The 26,750-nt window shown below is 36.3% G+C and overlaps 1 protein-coding gene across 10 annotated transcripts in view; it reads left to right on the top strand.

Annotated features, from left to right (window-relative positions):
• The window catches only part of rufy3 (RUN and FYVE domain containing 3), a 117,346-nt gene that overhangs the window by 32,494 nt on the left and 58,102 nt on the right, over positions 1 to 26,750 (top strand). The gene's annotated exons all lie outside the window — the stretch shown is intronic.

Here is a 26,750-nt window from a genome sequence, read left to right as displayed (position 1 = left end):
GTTTATTTTTTTCCACAAAAAAAAACAACAATTTTATAGCGTAAACAGTATTGAATTTATTTTACATTTTTCTCAAGGTATTTTTTTGAATGTGGCAAACATTTGTGGTTTACATCTTTAAATATTTATATTTTTTACTGTACACCATAGTCTAATACAGTGCATGGTCGATCCTTTCCTTTGTTTTAGCACTTTGCCTCTCTCATTTTGTTCTGGCTTTCCATTTATCATGGTAGCATGGTTTATCTGGTTTTATTTGAAAACTTGTGCTGGTAATACACTGCCATTAACATTATTTACATTAATTCCTCCAAAACTGAGAGAATACAGTGTGTTGAATGAAAGCCAGAGAAACGGCTAGATTAACCCTCATTTATGTTCTTCGGAAGCATTTTGCTTATATCTGCGTTTTCTTTCACCCTTGTATATTATGAAAGGTGTACTCCTTATAACAGTTTTCTGATTAATATTTTTTAAGGTTTGCAGTTTTAAGGGATCAAAACACAATAATAAAACACAGAAGGACTAAAAAAGAATGAGTAACAATATTTTTTAACAACAAACCATAAATCACAACATTCAATCCGCAACTACCTGAAATTGGTAAATGACCAAAGAGCCCCATCTCTAAAGTAATTGTTAATCTGGAATAAAACAATAATTAAAATCAAAAAGGTTCAGCACAAGATTAACTTGTCTAATTCTACAAGCATTCTGAACAAATCTTAGTAGAAGGAATTAAAGATAATACAGAACAACATCCATCCATCCATCCATTTTCCAACCCGCTGAATCCGAACACAGGGTCACGGGGGGTCTGCTGGAGCCAATCCCAGCCAACACAGGGCACAAGGCAGGAACCAATCCTGGGCAAGGTGCCAACCCACCGCAGATACAGAACAACAGTTTCCCACAAAGTTATAGACAGTATATTAGCATTCTTCTAGTTAAATAATACAAGCGTTCTTGGAAGTAGTTTAGTATAGGATATCGGAACAAAATTTTCGTTGTACAGTGAAATTGTATCCTGTAGCACTCTGTGTATTCCTGTTGAAGTGTTAGGAGGGATTTTCAGTCAAAGGCTATCCAAAAGTTATACAAAACATTTTTCCCAAAATTGCCTAAATGTAGAATATTTCCAAAATATGTGACCTGCTTGGATATTGATCTGGGTGCCTGTTAGACATTTTTAAATTACAGTTCTGTTTTAGAACTTTTCAGCAAATGTTTAACATATCAATTAAAAATTCAGACCCATAGGTGATGCTTTGTCTGTGTTGTTAACTTGAAAAGAAGCCTTTTTAAAATTTGGTAACATAATCGGAAATGAGTAATAGGTGCATTTTTTCAGTACCTAAATAAAGTGTTATCTAATCCCTCCCCCAGGCTACTTTTTGTACATTGTTTATCAATTGCATTAGGGCTGCCACTAACAATTATTTTGATAATTGATTGACCTGTCAATTATTTTGTCGATTAATTGGTTTATAAAAAAAAAAGCGCGCATTTGAAATTAAACACTAAAATTAAATTGCAATTAAAGTAAACAATTAAAATTAAATTGCATGAAATGGTACTTTTCACCGAAAACATGTTTGTATAAAATTTTCAGAAAGGTATTTTTAAAAAATTAACAACTTAGTAGATATTTTAAGCATAATATTAGGTTTTATAAAACATATAATAAAGTGAAAATAAATAGTAAAGAATAAAAATAAAACACTTAGTACAACTTCAGATTCTGGTGGTACAATAAACACACACACAATTCCCTTAAAATCAAAAACATTTTAAATAAATTAAATTGGCAAAGTGGCTTATGCATTTATAACCACATTAAACCAACACTTCAAAATTATACATGTAATTTAAGTTACAGGTTTTGTTTTCTCTATGACCACCACAGAAGAGTCTGTTGCACCATCATGACTTTATTAGTTTCTTTTTTTCATGTCTGTAGCAATATATGAAATTAGTGTCATATACTGGAGAAATGTCCAGACTATTTTTCTTTTGCAGCCAAAAAAGTGATTTAATGTATGTGAAAATCAGTTCTTCCTTTGCTGTGTAATATGCTGTGTTTATTTTAGTTCAACTTTTTTTTTGCATCATCATTCTTCTGTTTTTACAGTATGTGTGGAAACTTTTATGACCGCAGGTTCTTTGGCAGATTTGTTTGTACCCAACACACTTTGACCGCATGCTCTAATTCATGTGCTTTTGGGAGTGTGCTGTTAGATTTTAGCGTTTGAAACAGTGTGATCATGTCACAAAATCTGTTTAACAGGCTAAACTTTGCTTACTGCAGCAGTGTTTGTACATTCTCTTATCCCATGTTACTCCAGGTTGTATAAAACCCAGTTGTAGCCCAATAGCAAACTAGTCTGAAACTTTTGGTTTTTCTACCCTGCTCCTGCCTTTTGTCTTGAAAGAGCAATTGTTGCTGCTTTTTTCTGTCTGTATGGTGCTGGAGTTTTTGATTTCCTTTGCACACAAGACTGAAAAAAAGATCAATTTTCTCTGCTTGGACTGGGATGTGTTTTTTTCGCATCCATATTTTGTAAACACGAACATGCTAACATTACACTTGTATGCAGGTATGTAATGCAACATTATAACTTAGCAGAATGACTGTGTCAAAAATTATGGCAAATGAAAATATGAATGTTTACAGCTAGTGTATAATGACATGTTTTTAGTTGCCTGTCATGAAATGTTGTATTGTAGAGGGCTGAGCTATGACTCAAAGTATTTCTCACTTCAAATCAAAAGTCATGTCATTATGCCATGCCTAGCAAACAAACATTGCATTCATGTGTTTGTATCACATAATGCTGAAGTAATATCCACTTATTGGGATGACTGCGATTGTTCCTCCGCCACAGAGCTTTTCAGTTGTTCATTCATCACAGTTGTGCTCTAGTGCCATATGAGGTCAGACCTACACATTGTGCAAATCACAACATTTTTTTTCTGTGTTCAGCTAAAAGTGCTCCCAAACTATGAAAAGTCTTTGGTTGCGCTGTCTTTTGCATCACTTTCTTAGAATATGTCATTTTTCAATTTGGTTCACATCTGACTGAAGTAGTGCCGCAATTGCGAGCCACAACGTACTCCACCTAATGATGTAATAAACTAATCAATGAAACTAATCTTTGCCAACATTTTTAGTAATAAAATTATTAATTTATTAAAATTATTAATGATTATGATGGTTAGTTATTGCAGCCCTAAGTTCCATTCAGGAGCAGTCTGTCAGTACATTGTGTAGAAATGAACTGTAAAAAAATGGAGAGGTGAAAACGGAAAAGATCTATTTTCTTTCTTTAAAAAAAAAAAAAAAAAAAAAAAAAAAAAAAAAAAATTATTGGCCAGACTGCTCAAGTAAGGTATAATTCAGTTTTGTTTAATAGCTCATGTAGGTAGTATTAAGATTTCTTAGAGGTTAGCTAAGCTACTGCATCTTGGATTTGGTTATTTTCAATCTATACCTTATTAAAAAAAAAAACTCTGTTTCAGTTTAGTCATGTATATCAAAGCCTCAGTCTTTTTATTGAGAAACTTAAGTTTGTCAAATTAAAATGGAATCCAACGGGACAAAAGTTAACAAGTTTACAAAAAAAGTGACCAAGTCCACATTTTATTAAAGGAAAATGTGTGTCCTTGGATGTTATACTAAAAAGGCATGTCTTTAGACATGGTACTAAAAGAAAAATGTACAAATCATGCGTTCTGCAATTGTTTATTAAACCTGCTATATCAGAGCTTAATTGCTAACATACAGTAAGTAATACCTGCTACAGTCAATGGTTATCCTTGGATTATTGTAAATAGTTTTTACACTTGAATGTAAGACATTAAATTTGAAAAGCATACTCGCTCCGGTTGACCAATTGTTTTACTCTGTTGATTTGAGGGCTTTCAAACCACCTTCATACTTTCAGCCAACACACTCATTGAAAGCTGTTTCTACATTTTGGTCTCTTTTGTGCATGTATGGCTGCACAATTAATCGCATATTAATTGCAGTTTTTAGTATACTTGCTGTGATGTAGTAGTTGTGAAAAATGGCGATTTACTACATTTAGTACTCCTGCTTTGCTAGAGATGAAAGTTTTTATCTGTTACTTTACTCATTTGCTGTTAACAGTAGTTTGTAACAAATCAGAGATTCATTTCGTAATTTATCCATTGTCCATTTATCAAGAAAAAAGGTGCTGATTAAAACTGTGCACAATGAAGGATTTAAAAAAAGAGCCAATGCCTGGATCAATTGGGGGAGGGGGTATTACTTTGGAAAAATAACAGTATTTTGAACAATTTGGTTAAAATTGCAACTACAAGAACATGTAATGAGCAACTCCTAATTTTAAAAGCTGGCGTACTGCTTTTCATATTTGTTTGCATTAGGGCCATCAACCAGAACAAACTTGTAATGTGTACCTATTGTATATGCAAGTACTGACTAAAATTTTTAGTAGCATCACAGAAGAACAATTTTAAAACTCCATATTTACTGAAGTCACACACTGTCCTCAAAATTATCATTTAACACTAGAAGTGCCACAGTTGATGCCAATGACTGTCATGTTTTTAAATTTTAAATTATTTCATCAGTGTGCGTATCATCCTTTGTGACTTTTCTTGTGTTGTTGTAACTTGACAGTTCTGCTCAAAAAATGTGGTTGAGGATTTTTTTTTAAGAACAAACCCCCTATTGCTGCCTCAAGCAGCCCCACAATCCGCTGATACTCATGCATAAATCGTTGCTTATCTCCTTTGGCTTGCACTCGACTGCATTTTCTTTTTCCTTTTTACCTCAAAAAATCCTCTCCTGCCACTTTTGTCAACATTACTGAATGTTGTTGGCGAGATGTGAATTGTTGTCTCTCTTCCACTGAAAAGTAGAAAATAATTGAACTATGTCTGATGAAATAAGTAATAAACAGTTCAGAAAAACTCACAGCGCTCCAGTTATTTCATTTAGTTTATAAAAAAAAAAAAAAACCTTGAAATAAAAATACTCAACCAACACCACTTTGACCTGAGGAAAGCAGAGCATACAGAGCATTGTTCTAGATGGCACAAGCAGCCAGTAAGAGAACAGCGTTGGAAAGTGGATTACTCATAATGTAATGTTTCACAGACTCTGCAGACCCAACATAGTGTAAAAAGAGGAAAAAATAGCTTTGTTTGCTTTTTCTGGATGAAGATACTGACCCGTAGTAGTCTAAACAAATAAAAGTAACTGATATCTTTCATGAAATAATTCCTGATATCTGTAGATGTGCTGAGTTGCAAAGTGCAGCAATTTTTTGTTTTAACTGGTATCTTTCATGAAATAATTCCTGATATCTGTAGATGTGCTAAGCTGCAAAGTGCAGCAATTTTTTTTTTTTTAATTTGATCGGGGGTTCTTTTTTCTTAACGTAACACTCTCAGTAATTTAAATGTTTTTTTTACATGTTTAAAAATTTTTATGTAAAAAACCAGTAAAGATTCCCTGTTTTTAACTCATTAATAGAAAACGGTTTAGAGCTTGAATTTCATATGTGACGGGGGGAGGGGGATTTTTTGGCTTTGGGGGGATTTTAGTGTAAGGTTTATAAACAATGATATTACCATGAAGGACTACCTGATTTATCTTACCATTTGCACATACTAAATTTTATTTAGTTTCGTTTTCTGTCTGTTACCTAAAAAATAAACAGTGCTTAAAGTCATTGCTAAAATTAAAACATTATTATGTGGCTGCAATGTGAATTAGTGAATACCAATATAATTAAGGTGTTTTCTTTTACACATATTCTTTAAAGCTACTTTTCTCACATTACTTCTTGATGTTGTAATTTTCCAAATCTTTCCTTCCTGTAGATTAGTCAAATCCTTTTGTGAATCAAATGTATTACCCTAGGTTCTTGTCTATAAGCCGGACTCATGTATAAGCCGGAGACCAAAAATCATACGAATTTTTAAAATAAAATCGTATCATAGATAAGCCGGACTCATGGATAAGCCGAACATACTATAACCTATAACTAATAGAAGGGAGAGAGGTCAGTGGTCTCACTCGCACCCATTTAATTTCTATAAGGGGGGAGAGAGTGTGAGATATTGGCGTCTCTCTCACTCCCCGCATGGTGCGGTTGGAGCGGCCGGAGCGCGTTCTTTCTCCTCTGGGCGTCGCCGAGTCAACACGCGCGCGTAGCGGTCATTTAAATTGTGATTTTATATGTAAGCATATTTAAATATATATCGTGGATTTTTTGCTGGTTCGCGGATTTCTGCGGACAATGGGTCTTTTAATTTCTGGTACATGCTTCCTCAGTTGGTTTGCCCAGTTGATTTCATACAAGGGACGCTATTGGCAGATGGCTGAGAAGCTAGATTGCTTACTTTTCTCTCACTCTTGCGCTGACTATCTGTGATCTTGATGTATGGGGATTGAGCAGGGGGGCTGTTCGCACACCTAGACGATACGGACGCTCGTCTAAAAATGCTGAAAGATTATCTTCACGTTGCTATCTTTTGTAAAGCTGATTCCTGAAAAGACATGCTGCACAGTGCTTCGCATACTTAAAAGCTCGAAGGGCACATATTGATTTTTGACTGAAAAACAAACTCTGTCTGTGTCTGTCTCTCTCTCTCTCTCTCTCCTGCTCCTGACGGAGGGGGGTGTGAGCTGCCGCCTTCAACAGCTTTGTGCCGCGGTGCTTCGCATACCTAAAAGCCAAACAGCACCACTGATTTGTTTGCTAGAGATTGTTTCCTCTATCTATGTGACATTCTGTGCTCCTGACACACACACCTTTGAAGAGGAAGATATGTTTGCACTCTTTTAATTGTGAGACAGAACTGTCATCTCTGTCTTGTCATGGAGCACAGTTTAAACTTTTGAAAAAGAGACAAATGTTTGTTTGCAGTGTTTGAATAACGTTCCTGTCTCTTTACAACCTCCTGTGTTTCTGCGCAAATCTGTGACCCAAGCATGACAATATAAAAATAACCATATAAACATATGGTTTCTACTTCGCGGATTTTCTTATTTCGCGGGTGGCTCTGGAACGCAACCCCCGCGATGGAAGAGGGATTACTGTATAAGCCGGACTTATGTATAAGCCGATATTCTATTTTTTCATTTTCACAACTTTTTTCCTTAGATAAGCCGCGGCTTATAGACAAGAACTTAGGGTATTATGAAATTGAACTGATTAATTTCAAATTATTATTATTTTAGAATTCCTGTAAAAGTCTTTTGTATTTTCACAGCTGTCTCAAATGCCCATGTGCTAAGCCAGAAATTGCTACTGAATTGGATAGCAATACTTAACTCATAAGTGAAAGCTGCATTCCATGCCAACAAAATATGCGTGCTTTATTTGTGCTTTCACTGCCTTTGACACATTTTAGTTGTTGTTAGAATAGTGAACTTTAGTTTGATTATAAAAACCTAGTGAATGACACAAATATAGTATTTGCTGATTCCTGTTTAGCAGTTAAGTATTCTGTTTTAGCAGAATCTCTGCATCTAGGCCATGGGCTATCTTTGTTATGAATTGGATGGGGAAACTTTGCAGTCCACAACAGCATTTATTTCTGTAGAACATTTTCATACAAAGGATGTAGCTCAAAGTTTTCCAGCATTTCAAAGAAGTTGTTACATGCAAAGAAGAACAAAATAAATTTAGCATTGAAGAATAATGAAAAAATAGTATATAAAAGTAAATAATGCACACTTACATAAGAAAGATATATAATTAACGAGTAGTAGAGTCCTTTAAAAAAAAAAAAAAAAAAAAAAAAAAACTATAAGTTTCTAAATGACAGTCCAATGATAAGGTCAGATGGCCAGGGTGGACAGAAAAATATAAACTGCAATTAAGATGGAGAAAAAATCTGTAGGAGTTCCAGGCCAAAAGAGGAGTGCATTACAGTAATCTAGTCAACTAAAAATAAAAGTGTGAATCAATTTCTTGGCATCTTGCACTATTGTAAGAGATCTAACTTTTTCAGTATATCTTAAATGGAAAAATGTAGTCCTAGTAATATTGTTAATATGCAATTTAAAGTTTAGGTCAAAGTCTAAGATTATAACTGAATTATTTACTTCCACCTTGACTTTTAATGCTAAGGGGTTAAATTTATTTCTAATACCCTCAGTAGGAAATTATTACTCATCCAATTCCAAAATTCAAGATCAGGTGCTATAGAGTATAGATAATAAAGCTACATGTCATCTGCATAGCTGTGGTAACTAGTTCATCTTGTATTTTGAGATAATCTGTCCTAATTGAGAACATGCAGATTCAAAGTAACAGTGGGACCAGAATAGATCTCGTGGTATGCTGTATAAAATATTCTGGATCCCTGAACTACAATCACTATAACCAACAAAGAATGTTATACTTGTTAAATAAAATTGAAATCAGCTTAAGACAATGCCAGAGAGGCTTACCCTTTGGCTATGATGATTTTTAAGAATACTGTGGTCTATGGTTTCAAGTGCTACACTCAGGTCTAATAGAACAAGGACAGATATGTGGCCAGCATTAACCCACAAGTCATTTAATACTGTACTTTAACCAATGCAGTTTCTATACTATGATTTGTTCCAAAACCTGACTGTTAATAATAATAATAAAAAAAATCTAACCTATTAAATACAGAGAATTAAAAAATTTATTGAGCAGGGATTTAACTACTGCAGTCTTCAGGCAATCTGGAAAGACCCTGGTATTTATTAACAAATTAACTATGTCAAGTACACTCTCAGTGACCACATCTTCAAAAAAAATCTTGTTGGGACTGGTCCCACAAGTGAAGACTAAGTTGAGAAATTACAGAGCTCAGGTAAACCTGTTTCAGTGAATTAGTTTAATTCAGTAAAAATAGCATGCTGGGGTTCAAAATGATTAATTTTGGAGGAATGTACTGTATTATGTTGCTCCTAATTTCCTCTATTTTATGTTTAAAAATGAGGCAAAAACCAAGTTTTGCTAGAAGTATTCAGGAGGCATTTCATTGGCTGATGTGGGCTTAGAAGATGATCAGTTTATAATTTTAGAAAAATAGGAATGCCTCTCAAGACTGACTACTATATTGTCCTCCGCTATATGTGCCTTTAATATTTCACAGGATATTAGTAATTTAGTTTTTCTCCATTTATGGTCAGCAGTGCTGATCTGACTGTCTTTTTTTTCCTAGATATTTTAGGGCTGGAAAATTTTTAGCCATTTTTTCAGGGGCCACAAGATTGACTACAACTCTCATCTTTGGGGGAGGAAAAAAATTACACCTTACTAATTACATTGCTGGCTAGGACAGGCACTAAATTCAAATTGATTATTGAGAATATTAGCAAATCCAGACACTGTAGATTCATCAAAGTACATTTTTAACAATATTCTGCTCTTTAATTCTAGTTACTGCTATTTCAATATTGTAGAATGTAAAAATGGTCAGATATACTGATATCCACGACCTTACACACATTAACTTTTGATCTTAGTTGGCACATTAGCCAGGCTACACATAAGAAACATAGATATATTCTATAGTAAATCTGATTTGTTTTCTTTATCCTTTTCACTTTTTTCCCCACTAAGCTCCTGCATAACCAACCATGTCAAAGTCTCTTATGTTCTATAGTAAAATGGTGTTTTTACAATTAAACTGCAGGCCACAGCTGTTACCTTTTTCGCTTTTTATTAGCAAAACAAAATTCCGTTGGCTTATTTTTCAGTAAACATACAAATACTGCTATACAGTCTTCCTAAAACATATTTTTTTAAATTAATAAAATATGTACACAAAATTTGACCTTTTTCTAATTAAAAATGTGAGCTGCTGTAATAAACACAAGCTTGCTCAGCATTGACACATTGTCCTGTTTTAATTACAGGACAAAATGAAAAGGTCTTAATTCATTCTCTTTGATTTCAGACAATAATTCACCTCTTTTTTTTTTTTTTTTTCTTTTTTTTTTTCTTTTTTTTTTTAAATATATGTAAACTTTAGCTGAACAACATATACATCTGCTGTTCCTCTCCCTGTACAGGTCATCTTCTCAGATTCCCTTTTCTCAGTTTATTACCCCACTTTCTGTGATGTAAAAGGCAATATTCCAGTCTTCACTCTCTCCTAGAGTTAAACTGTTTGCTTTCTATTTATAAGAAGTTACTGCGGCAAAATGACACATGATTCCTCAAGTACAGAAATACTTCTTGTAAAGAAGCACTACAATTAAATTACTCTAAAGTTCAGAAAAATTGAGCCATTTGGAAAGAAAATAGGCCAATCTAGATTGGAGGCCTAACGATCAGAGCATTACTAATTTAGAGTGCTGCAGATGTGGTCAGATTGAAAGAAGACCCACATTACAAAATGTCTTTTTTAAAAGAATAGCTCACAAAAAAATATTTTTTAAAATGTTATTCACTTTATGAATTGTGATGACTGTGAAATTTTTTTATCTCATGTTTTCATGGATAATAGAGCTAATAATGTTTATTCTTCAATGGAAGTGGACTATGACCAATGCTGGAAACAGTAAACAATATCTAAATGTTAATGAAAAAATCTCACATTACTCATATTGCATGATCAACATAAATTCATTTAGTGGAATACTCAAAATGTGCAAACATGTACTGTAAACCCCCAAAATTCGCAGGGGTTACGTTCCTAGAGCACCCGTGAATTGTGAAAAATCGCGACTTTTGGATGTGGTTAAAAAATGCCTTTTAAATGCCTATTTTTTATAGTTTAAACCCTGAATACAGTATGCCCCAAAGCACTTTAATTTTGTTTGCAAACTCCGCTTAATACATTACCTAAAAAACTACCTTAATACATTACCTAAAAACAGAAAGTAAAGGTAAACCCATATACTGTACAGTACTGTACTGCAATGTCTCCCGCGGTGCTAGAATGTAAAATACCGATGTTACCGCTATACATACTGTAATTCATGCAAGCGCGTTTTCTTTGTTATAAGTAGAGTAAATACATAATCATTTCATTTAATTAAAATACACTAAAATGTACGGGTACTCACCAATGATGAATGATGATGATGAAGTAGCTGTGCAGTACGATGCAGAAGATTTAAAACTCCTCGGGTGGCACCTCTTCTTCAGGCATTTCAGGAGAGTCGTATCTTTGGACGGGTCTTCGTCTGGTGTGGTTTCATGCTGGCTTTTCTATATAGGTTTCAGGAACATTGTGATGGGAAGTTGCTACATTGTCTCCTGTAGTGAACTACTGCTACAATTTCTGTGCTTTCTCACGGATGATGTTAACATCCAAGGGGATGTTCTTCTTCCTGCAGTCGGTGATCCACAATGCCAAGGCAGATTTCATCCTGATGATATTTTTATTCCTTACGATCGTTACCTTTTTGGCACTATCACAGAAACTTACAGATACGGTACTCCAGATCGCTGATTCATTCTTCTTTATGTTGTGTGCGGTGCTTTCATTAATGCCATAGTGGCGTGCTACTGCAGCATAACTTTTTAGTTCCTGGAGCAAATCCAGTAGTTCAGCCTTCTCCTGGAGTGTTTTAAACTTCTTCTGGCACTTAGGCTCAGTGCCAGAAGCCTTAGAAGGTGCAGGGCATTTCGATGACATCTTGTGCATTTAAGAATAACAAAATGAATACAATAACAAAATGGAAAACACAAGGACACTCAGCTGGAGATGTGTCACAGGGCAGCTGTCAATCAGCAGCAAGGAGAAATGAATCACGCTCTCGGATTGGCTACTTTCACCATCCCAAACCGCGTTTCCCTCCGCTGTTGCTTCCTGTTCTCTACAGCACGGTATTGCCATGAAAAAAGGCATAAAAAATTGCAGAGGATAGTTGCGCTTTCCGCTACCAATTAATAGTTAGGTTCTAAGGAAAAATCTGCGAACAACTGAATCCACAAACCCTGAACTGTGACTTTGCAGGGGTCTACTGTACATGGTTTGCTAAAATATTTGTTAAATTGATCCCCCTGTTAAAACAAAAGTAGTTCAGAACTAGGATCCCTGTCACATGGGGGGCACATTTTTTAATTGAAAAAGGACTCTTAGCCAAAGTCTAAGTGGGGGAGGTGGGAATCAGATCATGCTCGCTCATCCAGTCTGGTCGTGAGGCTGTTGCAAACATTAGGATACAGTTTGATTTGTTGAAGAATGCTATTGTACCTCAGCACAAATGGAAATGTTTGGATGGTCAAGGCAACACATTGTTCGAGTGTTTAGAGGTTGCCACTGCCTGTATATTTTAAAGGATTTATTGGATATATTGCTGTGACTCAGGTGTGCTGCCTTTACACACATTTTTACCATTATCTCAACCTTGAAGAGAAGTTCAGTGGCACTGCTTTGGCAGATGGCTTAATCTTGGTGCACATGCTGTCCTGTTATCTGTCTCTGCATTGTGTCTGGCTGCTTTGGAATCCCTGGTGAGATGATCGCTAACCACCAAAGTTGAAACTGTGACAGAGCAGACTTTACTCCATTTCTGAGTCATTCCTGGCAGCAACGTCCAAAATAGTACTAAAGATTGCTAAAGATTTAATATTTTATTCATATACTGTGCAGTTGTTTATATTGTAATATTGATCTGAAATACACATTCAAATGGGTGTATTAGTGTACAGTATGTTCATATAGTAATTTTTACCATTATCTTTTATTTAAAGTTGCTTGATTAACTCATGACAATCATGAGTAAAAGGTATAATGTTCATGCAATATTTGGCAAATAAAACCAATTAAACTAGATAAGCACGAGTTAAATGACAATAATAAAAGTATAAACAAATGCATATAGCATCACCACCTATGGTAAGAATTTATGATTTCATTGTGGAAACTGGTGGTATAGTGCAGGCAGTTTCATGCTGTCTCAGTGTTGGGAAATTAAACTGAGAGGTGTCATTAGATATGCATGACTGAATACATGTTCTGTCAATGAGAAAGAAGTGGGCAGGATTATAATGGGTCAGTGAACATGAAGTTGTATCTTGACTCTGACTGATTCATGCTGTTGGGAGTACCAAATATGTAGTACGTTATCCATAGATCCATCTTTCTAGCTATCAACATTGAAAGCTAATGATCAAGGATGCATATGATATAAGGTATAATGATGCATGTTTCTGAAGAGGAAAAAAAAATCTTTCATACAATTTGAGAAACATCTGAATGAAACTGACCATCGTTTTTTTTTCTCTTCAATTAAAGAGCACATTGGCATTAACATGGATTCATTATCCCTGTGCTGTATTTTCTGTTTTTTCTTGAGTCCAAGTTATTCTAAGAGTAAATAGTAGACTAGTTCCTTATTGTATTAAAGCAACTAATAAATTAAACTCTCAGTGTATGACTAATTGCTCTGCCATCTACATTTATACTGTATATCCTGTATCATTGTGTGGCTCTGATCAAGTAATTTAACATACATGTGACCCGTGTGGCTCTGATCAAGTAATTTAACATACATGTGACCCAATTTTAGGGATGCATGTGAATATATTGCCTTGTTAAATTGCTGTACATAAAGGTTTTTTCCAAGTATACAACAATGAGCAGTAGTGAATTCTGTAAGGTATACGGGGAGCAAGTTCAATTTAAATGGTGTTCTAATTTTGTGTAAAGTAATGAAATTTACTGCATGAGAGAGGGGAAGTCTAAATTACCACACAATAATTGTTCATGAATGCAGCTGGAAATGCATGAACATAAGCGGTTTGGCTGAAGTGTGGTGCAGAAACTTGGTAAATGCATCAACAGTTTGTCTTCTCATGAATGTAGGAAAAACTGTCTCAGTACTGTGTAGGGCTGTTAGAGTTTTTGGAGGAGGCAGAAACAGAAGCTGCTAATTATACATAAGGAAGAGAGATGTGAACTGTACACTGAAGAACTGTTACAGGGACTACATATTGACATCCTTATTAAGATCCCACTGTAAGTAAGGTGGGAGGATGACTTTTATAATTATCAGCTTCACATGTAGCAAAACCAATACTTCAATAACACATTACAAGACACTACACTTTATATTTCTCTTTGCATCCGTATTTATGCTGTTGGACTTATAATCATGATAACTGAACCAATGAGTAATGTAAGTTAATGATAAAACTAGGAATTTGTACTGGGGTGGGTGCAGGTTTAGCCCAACAGTGAGTGTGGCTAAAAAATATTGTCGTACACTCACGGTCTTAATCGATTTGAGATAGTATACTATTGATGTGTGCTAAAGAACTGCCTGACTTACTACGTAATAAAGTTTGAGAAAGTAGCAAGCCACAAAGTAATCCTTATGCATTTTACATGAGGTAGAATTGTATGGCTTGCCACAACGATGGCTCTGCTTTTCTTATCTTGCATTGCAATTTCTTTTCTATCCACAAGACAAAGTAGACAGCTAAGAGACAAATTAAGTGTGTTTATGTTTGTACTTGTGTCACCTGCTTACGCAGAAAACTCTGCATACGAGTGCAGTGTATTATGTAGTATTGACCTTTCATGAATAAAAAGAATATTTTGTTTATGTGAAAGTAATCTGCTTTGCCAGTTACTTTGTTGAGCAGGGTTATGATGAAAAGGAGTTTATATAAAAAAAAAAAAATGTGTGACAGGCAAAGAAGAAGCCAAATAATGAACACATGTCACACATGGTTCACGTGGCCCAGGCAACATTTACGCTAAGCTACCTTCTGGTTGTTAATTGGATAAATTGTGTACTGATATTTTACACAACATATAAATAGATTACATATTACAGTATTACACTTTCCACATCAGACTATTAACTTTAGGAGGAAACAATTGAAACATGTCTTTTGCACTAGCAATAAACACATTTTCTTTGTCGTGTACAAACACACATCTATAATAGGAAAAAACATTTTTAAGGATGACAGGCAATGCCTCAAGTTATAAGAACTGGGAACAAGCCATGGCTAGATTATGCTTCTTAGTACCACTATCAGCAATCAACATTATACTCTTCATGATTACTGAAATGATACCAAATATAGCTGCAATTCATATTAAGCCCGTGCCGCCACTTGAAAATCTTGCCCCATCTAATCTGTAGTGTTCGTGGGCAGCTGTAGTTTCAGTTCTTTCTGTAAAGAGCTTTCTGTGCTCTGTTACAATATTTTCTCACATACTTTGCAACTGGCAATTACTAACTTACTCAGTGCAACACATTAGTTTCTCACTGTTTTGTTTAACCTTAAAAAAAAAAAAAAAAGAATTATGTATTAGTTTTTAAAAAAATTAAATATTTTTGAGTGGCTTTGTGGAGGTCTGGTTGCCGACTTGGGTTTGGTGTCCCCATACCCCCGTGTGTGGGTTGCAGGGGTGCCCCCTATGGCACTTTACTCTGACATTTGCAGTCCATTTCAGTATCCTGCTGCCCTGTCCTTTGTTAGCTATTTGTGAATTGATTCTTTTTGTAAACATGAAACAAAGTGCACTTGAATTTTTGACACTTAGTGACCATTTTAAAAACCTTATTTACTTATAGAACAAATATAAGAACTAATGATTTCTGGTTGTGTCTATTATAGTGACTCTTATGACAAAATTTTATTTATTTTTTTTAATCTGTAATGCAGAAGTATTCAGTGTGTTTTGGACAAAGACCACTTATTAAAGTCACAGCTAAAAGTGGAACACCGGAGTCTGGCAGCATGATTAAACTTTTCATTCCGCAGATTTATTTTATGAAAGGCTTTTATGTGAAAAATATTAAAATTCAATCCAACATTGCCAGATTTGTGTTTCAAAATCCCAGTTTTCAGCCAGTGATCCATAATAACATCTTGTACATATAGATCAACTAATAGCAGGCAGCCTATCAGCACTAATACATGTTTTTCCAGCAGCATGGAGTTAAGCTAAGTCAGTGACCAAAATCAGCTAGACTTGGGGGGAGGAGCTGAGTTTGAAGTGTTTCACAGGAGAGGGAGAGTGAAAGTGAAAAGGAGTGTGTGTGAGAGAGAGAGAGAGAGAGAGAGAGATATGACCACATCAGTTAAACAAGAGCAAAGAAGGATGGAATGTAATTTAAGTAAATGTTGTTAACGTCCTTAAAAAACGTTTACAGCATGTTTATGTGGTAGTTTGTCGTCTATTAAAGCATATTGATTTAGTAGCGCTGATAACGACTAGCAACCTTGATTGTTACAAATACATTCTTAAGTAAGTATATTTTAAATTACAGGTATATAGTGGATAAACATACAGTCAAAGTAAAAAGTATGTGAACCCTTTGGAATTATCTGGTTTACTGGTCATAAAAAGTGATCTGATCTTCATCTAAGTCACAGGTACTGATATACACAATGAGCTTAAGCCAATGACACACAAAAAATTCTACTCTTTCATGTCTTTATTTTAAAACGCATTCAACGTTCACAGTGGTAGTGGAAAAAGTAAGTGAACCTTGAGATTTAATAACTGGTTCACCCTCCTTTGGCAGCAATGACCTCAACCAAGCGCTTCCCATAACTGCAGATCAGACCTGCACATCGTGTGGGGGGAATTTGAGCCCATTCTCCCCTGCCAAACTGCCTTAACTCTTCCATATTCTTTGGTTGTCTTCTGTGTGTGGCTCTCTTCAATAGGATTGAGATCTGGGCTCTGGCTGGGCCATTCTAAAAGGCGGAGTTTGTTCTTCTGAATAATTGTGCTGTGGATTTGCTGCGATTTGGGGTCATTGTCCTGTTAATAATAATAATAATACATTTTATTTATTTGTAGGTGCCTTTCTAAACACTCAAGGACAGCGAACAATAGACAAAAGAGATTACAGTAATCCCTCGCTATATCGCGCTTCGCCTTTCGCGGCTTCACTCCATCGCGGATTTTATATGTAAGCATATTTAAATATATATCGCGGATTTTTTGCTGGTTCGCGGATTTCTGCGGACAATGGATCTTTTAATTTCTTGTACATGCTTCCTCAGTTGGTTTGCCCAGTTGATTTCATACAAGGGACGCTATTGGCAGATGGCTGAGAAGCTACCCAACTTACTTTTCTCTGTCTCTTGCGCTGACTTTCTCTGATCCTGACGTAGGGGGATTGAGCAGGGGGGCTGTTCGCACACCTAGACGATACGGACGCTTGTCTAAAAATGCTGAAAGATTATCTTCATGTTGCTATCTTTTGTGCAGCTTCCTGAAAAGACATGCTGCACGGTGCTTCGCATACTTAAAAGCACGAAGGGCTCGTATTGATTTTTTTATCTGTCTCTCTCTATCTCTCTCTCTCTGCTCCTGACGGAGGGGGTGTGAGCTGCCGCCTTCAACAGCTTTGTGCCGCGGTGCTTCGCATACTTAAAAGCCAAACAGTCGTATTGATTTGTTTGCTCCTTTGAAGAGGAAGATATGTTTGCATTCTTTTAATTGTGAGACTGAACTGTCATCTCTGGCTTGTCATGGAGCACAGTTTAAACTTTTGAAAAAGAGACAAATGTTTGTTTGCAGTGTTTGAATAATGTTCCTGTCTCTCTACAACCTCCTGTGTTTCTGCGCAAATCTCTGACCCAAGCATGACAATATAAAAATAACCATATAAACATATGGTTTCTACTTCGCGGATTTTCTTATTTCGCGGGTGGCTCTGGAATGCAACCCCCGCGATGGAGGAGGGATTACTGTATAAACAAAAGTAAAATGCAAAAGTTAAAATCAGACAGAGCAATTGTAATCAAAGAGAAAAAGCAGTCTTAAACAAATGAGTTTTAAGTTTAGATTTGAAAAGTGAAAATGATTGAATATTTCTAAGCTCAGACGATAGTGAGTTCCAGAGCTGGGGAGCAGAGCAACTGAATGCTCTGCTCCCCATAATGGTAAGACGGACGACTTACTTTTTGCAACCTTCAGTTTCACAGTTTGAATGATTTATTCAATATGGCCAAAAATTCTCTGAAAATCTGTGTATCTTTAGTTATAGGAGACTGTGTTTGTTCATTATTGTGACTGACATGAAGATACAAGCATGCTTCATATGGGAATTAGACATAAATATAGATAATTCCTAGGGGTTCACATACATTTACTTTGACTGTAACAGCTTATTGACTATTTCACTCATACTTGGGGACTACTGGTGAGAACCACTACTCTAATGTAACAAACTGTGCCCTATAATATGCTCCTCTTCCACTTTTCAACCACTACCCAGCAAACGTCTATATACATCAGTGCATGCTACCTCTGGGGTAGGCAAGTCATGCATTAAGACAGATTGAGATAAACTGTGCAGAATCTGCATTTAGAATGCATATTCCACCTTTGCAAGGACACTTCTAATGTGACATGAAGCCTGTTGCAAAGATGGTATGGAGTATGGCTGCCATGTTGCAACTTCCCACATTCTGCAGTGTTTTTTGTGATCTGTTTCTTTCCAAACATAAGATGTTTCAGTGTTTATGATCGACTAACATTGGTGAGCATAAGATTATCAGATGCTCATTGTAAATCGGACTTGGAATTTCTTAATTAGGGCTTCTATGGCGACACGTAACAAAGCAACATTGAAACAGCCCCATTCATCTGGTCTGAGAACACTTTAGGAGGAGGGATAAACAATTATGCATCCCGGCAGGACTGAGACTGCATGTTAATTGACATTCAGTTGGCAGAATAGTACAAACATACAGTTCCCAGAATAAAAGGTCTGCAAGCACCAAGGAAGTTGATCTTATTCCAGTAGGAGAAAGATAAGGTAATGGACTCGACAATTGAACTGCTGATGTTTTCTATTCACCAAGTAGATTGTGCATTCGACCTTACGGGGAACAGCAGAAAAGGTGGGATGTGTTTTATGATTAATAACTCATGGCATGACCATGAATAACTCATTTACGTTCTGCTGCCATGACCCAGAATACATTCTGGCTACCTAGGCAGTTTTCAGCTGTTATTGTTGTGTATATACCACTACAAGCTGACACTGAACTGGCACTAAGAAACTGTATGAGATGATCAGCAGGTAGGAGACCTCACACCCAAAGGCTGCACCATTTGTGGCTGGAGACTTCAATAAAGCAAACATGAAAGTTTAACCAAATATTTTTAGCATATTGCCTGCAAAACAAGAGAACACCAGACTTTGAACCATTGCTACACCCTTCCGCAAGGCATACACACCTCTCCTCTTGGCAAATTGCATCATGAGTTCATTTTGCTCTTGCCCACCTATAAGCAGAATATGAAAGAGGAAGCTCCTGCTATTAAGAAGATTCATCAGTGAAAGAAAAATAAGACTCAGAACTTTGACATTGTTTTTGATCAAATGGACTGGGAGATATTCCGCATTGCCTCTGCAGATATCCATAATGAATAAGCGGGATCGTCTTCAGGTTGATCATGAAGTATGTTGACAATGTTGTTGCACCCAAAATTCTCAAAATTCACCCCAGTCAAAAACCATGGATTAATAGCAAGGTTCAAGTGGCTGTCACTGCGGAAACTATTGTGTTTGGAACTTGGAGGAGCATAAAAAAGCCAGTTATGCCCATCCAAACCCTGACCCCCTGGAAACAATACGTGCAGCCAAATGTGAGTACAGAGACAAAGTTAAACTCCTGGTTAATACCAGCTCTTGAAGCATATGGCAAAGTCTGAATACTCTAATAGCCTATGGAGTAAATACCAGTACACTGTGCCCCACTACCTCACTTAAAAAGAGAGCAAAACGCATTCAGGTCCTCTGTAAGACATACAACATGTGTGGGACTTTTATCCTTGGCATACATTGTGCAATTGTTAGAAATTGTGGGCAAGCGACTATTCGATAGTGTTATTTCCGATTTGACAACACAATTTAAGTACTCACACTATAAGTGTACATGGCCTTAATAGACAGTTTTAACCATTCAAAAAACATGATGGCCACAGGCTTCTCAAAATATCAATAAAGAAAAGACCTGTGTTCCTGAGTTTTGCCGCACTGTGCTTCGAAAGTACAAATAAAAGAAAAGGGCGTTAACTGGACATGTGGATATTTGAGGCATGAGCAATACAGTCTGTCTTTTTTAAAGAGGGAATTAGAGGTACCTAGTCTATGTAAATTTCCATTTTGTGTGTGTTTCTTGTGGGTTCTTCCAGTAAATGTTTTTAGATTGCTTTTGTCATTGGCCACTTAGCTGTAGACGTATTGCTGTATTTAGAAATTTGAAATAAAAAATGTGAAAATGAGTATGACAACAGCAATACCTAATGTCCAGCATACTGCAGTTAATGCATAATGAAATTTTATAGCAACATCAGGTAATTGAGTTGTATGACTGCTTACACTTCAAGATGGCAGACTGAAATTTCTGACATGATAGAAATTCTTCCAGTTGTATGATAGCCCAGTCGTAAGACCAAGTCAGGCATCTCAAGCCCTCCCACACTGCACGTGAAACAATGGCAGATGAAGATGAAATTTGGGCCAAAAATCAGTTGAGGGTTACTATAAATCAGCAGGTCAAAACCCCTGTAAGGCTTCTGGCCCTGATGGAATCCCTGACAGTGTTTTCAGAGAATGTGTCTAACAACTGGCAGGAGTGTTTATGGATATTTTTAATTGTTTTTTCTCTTTGTTGGTTTTCCCTGCATACCTTAGAATGTCCACCATTGTCCCGGTACCAAGAAGTCCACTAACATTTTTAATGTTGGTGCCCTGTTGTTTCAACCTCCATTGTATGTAAATGCTTTGAGAGATTGGTCTGAGATTATCTGCTCCATGTTGCCTACCACATTAGACCTACTGTAATATTCCTATCCACTAGATGCAATTGACCTGATATTACACGCTATTCTCTCCCACCTGGACAAAAGTGACGCATGTGTGACAATGCTGTTTAAAAATTACAGATCACCATTTAACACTATAATTCCCTCTGAGCTTGACAGCAAGCTTTGAGGTGTAGGTCTGAACGACACAGCTTTATCCTGAACTAAACTATCAGATTGGAGTCAGGTGGTTAGACTTCCTCTGTACTCACTTTCATGTGAGCTCTCCAGTAATGTGTACCTCTCCTATATTCCTCTCCTATATTCCTGTTACACCCATGACTGTACAGCTAGGAACAGGTCTAACTTTAGTGTGAAATTTACTGATGACACAACAGTGGTGAGTTTTGTTTCTGATTGCGATAAGGCTGAATACAAAGAGGAAATTTAGTGCCCTGACACAATGGTAAATTACTGCATCCTTTCAAATAAGTGGTACTGTACTGCCTGTTGAAAATGTAATTAAATTCTCACTACACTGTTGGAAGTGCTTCAGGTTGATTTGACTTTGGTGTAGAGTAGTACTCCTTTACATTGCAAATTGCAAAATTCTAGCGTCCTATAGGTGGTAAATGCAAAAGCAGAGCAAAATGCCTAGTGAAATGTGGAACACTGAACAAGGCCTAACTGGCTTTGTTAAGTATTCAAATTGTAACTGCTTTTTAAAGTTAAAATTATAATAGGTGTGTTGCGTTTAGCAAAAATACTAAATATCAGACATCATGAACGAACCATTCGATTGTCTTTAAAATAACCGCTATAAAAATAGTGTGCACTTCATAAATTGCAGAAGATTGTTTGATGCTTTCCTCATGAAGAGGAAAATTCAACCTGAGGTAAAACAACATTCTGCAAGCAGTAGAAGTAAATGTTATGAATGAGAAAGCTGAGGGGATGCAGACTATCACTGGATTTTGTTTCCAGTTGTTAATTTATACAAAATGTTTATTTTTATTGTGTAACACAGTTTTCAGTATGTTTAGCTCGTTTTGCAAATTGAAAAATAGAGGAAATTTTAAAATGTTTTAGAAGTAAAAACAACCTATTAATGCTGTAATTGCTAGTATTAGCTTTACTATACACTCAATCTTGGTAATATTATATTTTAATAATATAAATATGTATATGTATAATTTTTTTTTCTCTCAGTGATTGGTGGTGTTCTACTCCAGTTCATGCTTAGACATGGCTTTCTTATTAGACTATTGCAGTGCCCACTTGTTTGAAGCAGGCTTTTCTCTTATGTGTGCTGCAAGGTGTTGATTTGATACATCTGCTTAGAAATTATGATTTTGACACTTCTGTGTTCGAGAATTTTTGGCTATCAATTCTAATTCTGTTGATAGCTGTAAATTACTTCCTTAGCGTTGCATTTTATTCCAAAAAAATGTAAAAAGTTTAAAAAATCCCAAAAGTATGATGATGATACAAATAATAATATGCAATGAACAATAATAACAAAAATAATAATAACAGTAATAATAATACTACTAATGATGCCAAAACAGTATATAATCTCAAAATGATACCTTTGTGTGGTAAATCTTAAAGCACGGAGAAAGACACAATGTCACAGTCGGGACAATAATGGTGCGTTTCTTTTCGTATTTTCTTTCCAGATTTATCAGTTTTAGAACAGCACACTGCATGGGTACGAGTTGGATTCTGTTTTTTTTTAATTTTTTTTATTTTAGAGGTATACAATCAATAACATGTCTACCGATAAGACGCTCTGGATTGATCCGCAATGTGCTGTTTCAACTGTGTCTCTTTAGTGGTAGTGTGGATGGTGGATGTGCGGCAATGATTTGTTCTACAAACTGGCATGTAAAGTTTGCATGAGATACAGTTTCACCAGCTTCTTGTTTGTATAAGACAAATGCATTCCAAATGCACTGTTCCTCCAAATGAAGAAATATCCTTTCGTAATATTACTTGTTGCCTCTGCATAATGGGCTAGAAAGCAATTTACACTTTTGCCAAGCTACTAGCGCACCTCACTGTAATTTAGTCTTCAGGCATGCCATGACGGTTGGGACGCACTGTTCCATATGCATCAGTCTTTCTTTGCAGCGCGATGTCAAATAACTCTGGCGAAGTATAAAAATTGTCCATGGTTACACAGTAACTTTGATCCAGCAGAGCATCTATCAAAGTCCGCGCCAATGACATAGCAACGCTGTGCTCATTGTTTTTCAAATCAAACATTGTCCCTTTCGTTGTGTACAGAACTGAATTCCAAATGTATCCCATTTTAGATTCACAAAGCTTGTAAAACTTTATGCCAAATCTTGCTCCTATTGACGTGATATATCCATGACAGTTTGCCTTTATAAGCCATGACACTTTCATCGATGCTGACATCACAGTCCAGAATGTAAACACTGAAATTTTGCAACAGTGTCCTGGTATATCTCCCAAATTTTCTTCAGTTTGGGTGCTGGATGGTTATTCTCTTCCAAGTCTTCATTGTTGGTAAAGTGCAGATATTTCATTATTAGTGAAAACCAACACTCAGACATAATTTCTCCAAAGAACGGTATTGCCAAAATTTTGTTCTTGGACCAGTTACCATCTCTGCTTAGGTTTCACTACAAGTCCTTGGTATCATCAGCAGTTACTGGTTCCCATCTCTTTGAACAAGAAAACTGCTTAGGTGTACGGTTATTTGCCCAAGACTGTTCAGAATAACGATTCGTCTCGACAACAATTCTGCCGATTACGTTGTCATCCAGGAATAACTTCAGGTAAGTGAGTAGATCTTGGCTGTCAACGTCCACTTTTATTCCTGGCTGCCCCACAAAATCAAAATGAGGTGATGCAGGTTTATTTGAAGCAGGGTCAACAGACAGCCAGGCGCAAGGGTAACTTTTGGATTCATCAGAATCGCTTTCAGGCTGTCTGTCTGTTTGTTTCACCACTTGACGAAAGATCCACTTCCTCATCACTGTTGATGAGAAGCTCCTCAACATTCCTGCTTGTATCACTAGCAAAAGCGTGCAACACCTGGGCTGCTAAAAACACATTTCTTATGATTATTACAGAGGGGGTTACTGATCACACTTACAGGTGAAAGGAGAAGACGTACCGATACCTGTGCCCATGTAATGCTCGAACGTAACTCTTACGCAAGACCCACCTATAACGTTGCCTGAGTAATGCTCAGGAGTTAGACTTACACTGACAGCACTTTTACAGCCCGAGTGATTCTCGGTCCTAATGCTTACGCAAGATGCATCTCTACAGTTGCCCAAGTGACACTCAGGACTAACACTTTTAGCATTGTTTTCGCAGCACGAGTGACACTTGGGTCTAACACTAAGGAGGCTACAAAGGATATAGTGTGATTCATATTTAACTTTTAATTGTGAAAGCAAAAAATACATAAACTTTTTCAGATCAACCAGAACCACTCTAAGTTACCTTGTTGCCAGAAAAACAATTGGGTGAGTGCTCAACTGTAGAGGATAATGTCCATCTTAAGGCCACATCACTCAATAGATACTCTACTTTATGTTTATCATCATTAGCCAGAAATGGCTTATTTTGTAATAAATGGATGCTTAGATAAAAAAAAATGATACTCACTGGTACTCACTTCTGTACTTTTAAATAATTGTTATTTATAGATGCTTTTTGTCCAGATTCAAGTATGTCAGTCAAGAAAAAAACTGTGGTCTTAAAGGATTTCTAAGCAGAACCTTATTCTGTACTCTGCAGTACTGTTTTTAGTTTACCCTGTTACATTTACAGTTAAACCATATTACCATAAAATTTACCTTAAATGTCTCTAACTTAATTTTGTTTTTAACGTTTTGACATTTTATGTAGAGGAGTGGTTTGTCTTATGTGTGTTTCATCTGTTGTTGAATTTCAAGATAGCCAGTATAGATGGCTGGCTAAATGTTTACATCACAAACTCCTGCTATGTCTGTTTTTTCATCTGCATGTAAGCATTTATGCACCTTTTTAGATAGTAATATGTCCTCTGTTGTCATTTTTATTTTTAGCATGCATCATAGTACTAATTAAAAAAATAAATAACTTTGTTACTCGATTTCAATGTTTTTAATTTGATATTAAGAACATAATTTTAATGCCTTATTGCAAAATGCTCTTAGGAGTCTAGATGTTTTTCCTACTATGTATTCCTGTGCAGATATATTTGACTGATAGGCTTTCTTCAGTCCCAACCATAAGCCTTATTTTATCCTAGTTTACTTTAAATTTCAGTGCTACATTCTAAACATATCAGTGAAACTACACTGGTACCTTCTTTTATTTTTTTTGTATTTTGTTCCCCTTGGTGTGGAAACGTCTTTTTTGATGAACACCACTGTATATGGTGTCCTCTTAGTTCTTTGTGAGCCTTTAGGATTTATTTTTATCCAAAGAGACTAAAATGTTGTTAGATATTTAACTATCAAATTTTGAATTATACAGTTAGGTCCATAAATATTTGGACAGAGACAACTTTTTTCTAATTTTGGTTCTGTAGATTACCACAATGAATTTTAAATGAAACAACTCAGATGCAATTGAAGTGCAGACTTTCAGCTTTAATTCAGTGGGGTGAACAAAACGATTGCATAAAAATGTGAGGCAACTAAAGCATTTTTTGAACACAATCCCTTCATTTCAGGGGCTCAAAAGTAATTGGACAAATTAAATAACTGGAAATAAAATGTTCATTTCTAATACTTGGTTGAAAACCCTTTGCTGGCAATGACAGCCTGAAGTCTTGAACTCATGGACATCACCAGATGCTGGGTTTCCTCCTTTTAAATACTCTGCCAGGCCTTTACTGCAGTGGCTTTCAGTTGCGGTTTGTTTGTGGGCCTTTCTGTCTGAAGTTTAGTCTTCAACAAGTGAAATGCATGCTCAATTGGGTTAAGATCAGGTGACTGACTTGGCCATTCAAGAATTTTCCACTTCTTTGCTTTAATAAACTCCTGGGTTGCTTTGGCTGTATGTTTTGGGTCATTGACCATCTGTATCATGAAACGCCGCCCAATCAATTTGACTGCATTTAGCTGGATTTGAGCAGACAGTATGTCTCTGAACACCTCAGAATTCATTCGGCTGCTTCTGTCGTGTGTCACATCATCAATAAACACTAGTGTCCCAGTGCCACTGGCAGCCATGCAAGGCCAAGCCATCACACTGCCTCCACCGTGTTTTACAGATGATGTGGTATGCTTTGGATAATGAGCTTATCCACGCCTTCTCCATACTTTTTTCTTGCCATTATTCTGGTAGAGGTTGATCTTGGTTTCATCTGTCCAAAGAATGTTTTTCCAGAACTGTGCTGGCTTTTTTAGATGTTCTTTAGCAAAGTCCAATCTAGCCTTTCTATTCTTGAGGCTTATGAGTGGCTTGCACCTTGCAATGCACCCTCTGTATTTACTTTCATGCAGTCTTCTCTTTATGGTAGACTTGGATATCGATACGCCTACCCCCTGGAAAGTGTTGTTCACTTGGTTGGCTGTTGTGAAGGGGTTTCTCTTCACCATGGAAATGATTCTGCGATCATCCACCACTGTTGTCTTCCGTGGACGTCCAGGTCTTTTTACGTTGCTGAGTTCACCAGTGCTTGCTTTCTTTCTCAGGATGTACCAAACTGTAGATTTTGCCACTCGTAATATTGTAGCAATTTCTTGGATGGGTTTTTTCTGTTTTCGCAGCTTAAGGATGGCTTCTTTCACCTGCATGGAGAGCTCCTTTGACCGCATGTTGTCTGTTCACAGCAAAATCTTCCACATTCAAGCGCCACACCTCAAATCAACTCCAGGCCTTTTATCTGCTTAATTGATAATGACATAACGACATACTTGCCCGCACCTGCCCATGAAATAGCCTTTGAGTCAATTGTCCAATTACTTTTGAGCCCCTGAAATGAAGGGATTGTGTTCAAAAAATGCTTTAGTTGCCTCACAATTTTATGCAATCGTTTT

This window comes from Erpetoichthys calabaricus, chromosome 7, assembly GCF_900747795.2.
Source record: "Erpetoichthys calabaricus chromosome 7, fErpCal1.3, whole genome shotgun sequence".
Taxonomy (NCBI): Eukaryota; Metazoa; Chordata; class Cladistia; order Polypteriformes; family Polypteridae; genus Erpetoichthys; species Erpetoichthys calabaricus.
This window is presented reverse-complemented; position numbering and strand designations above follow the sequence as displayed.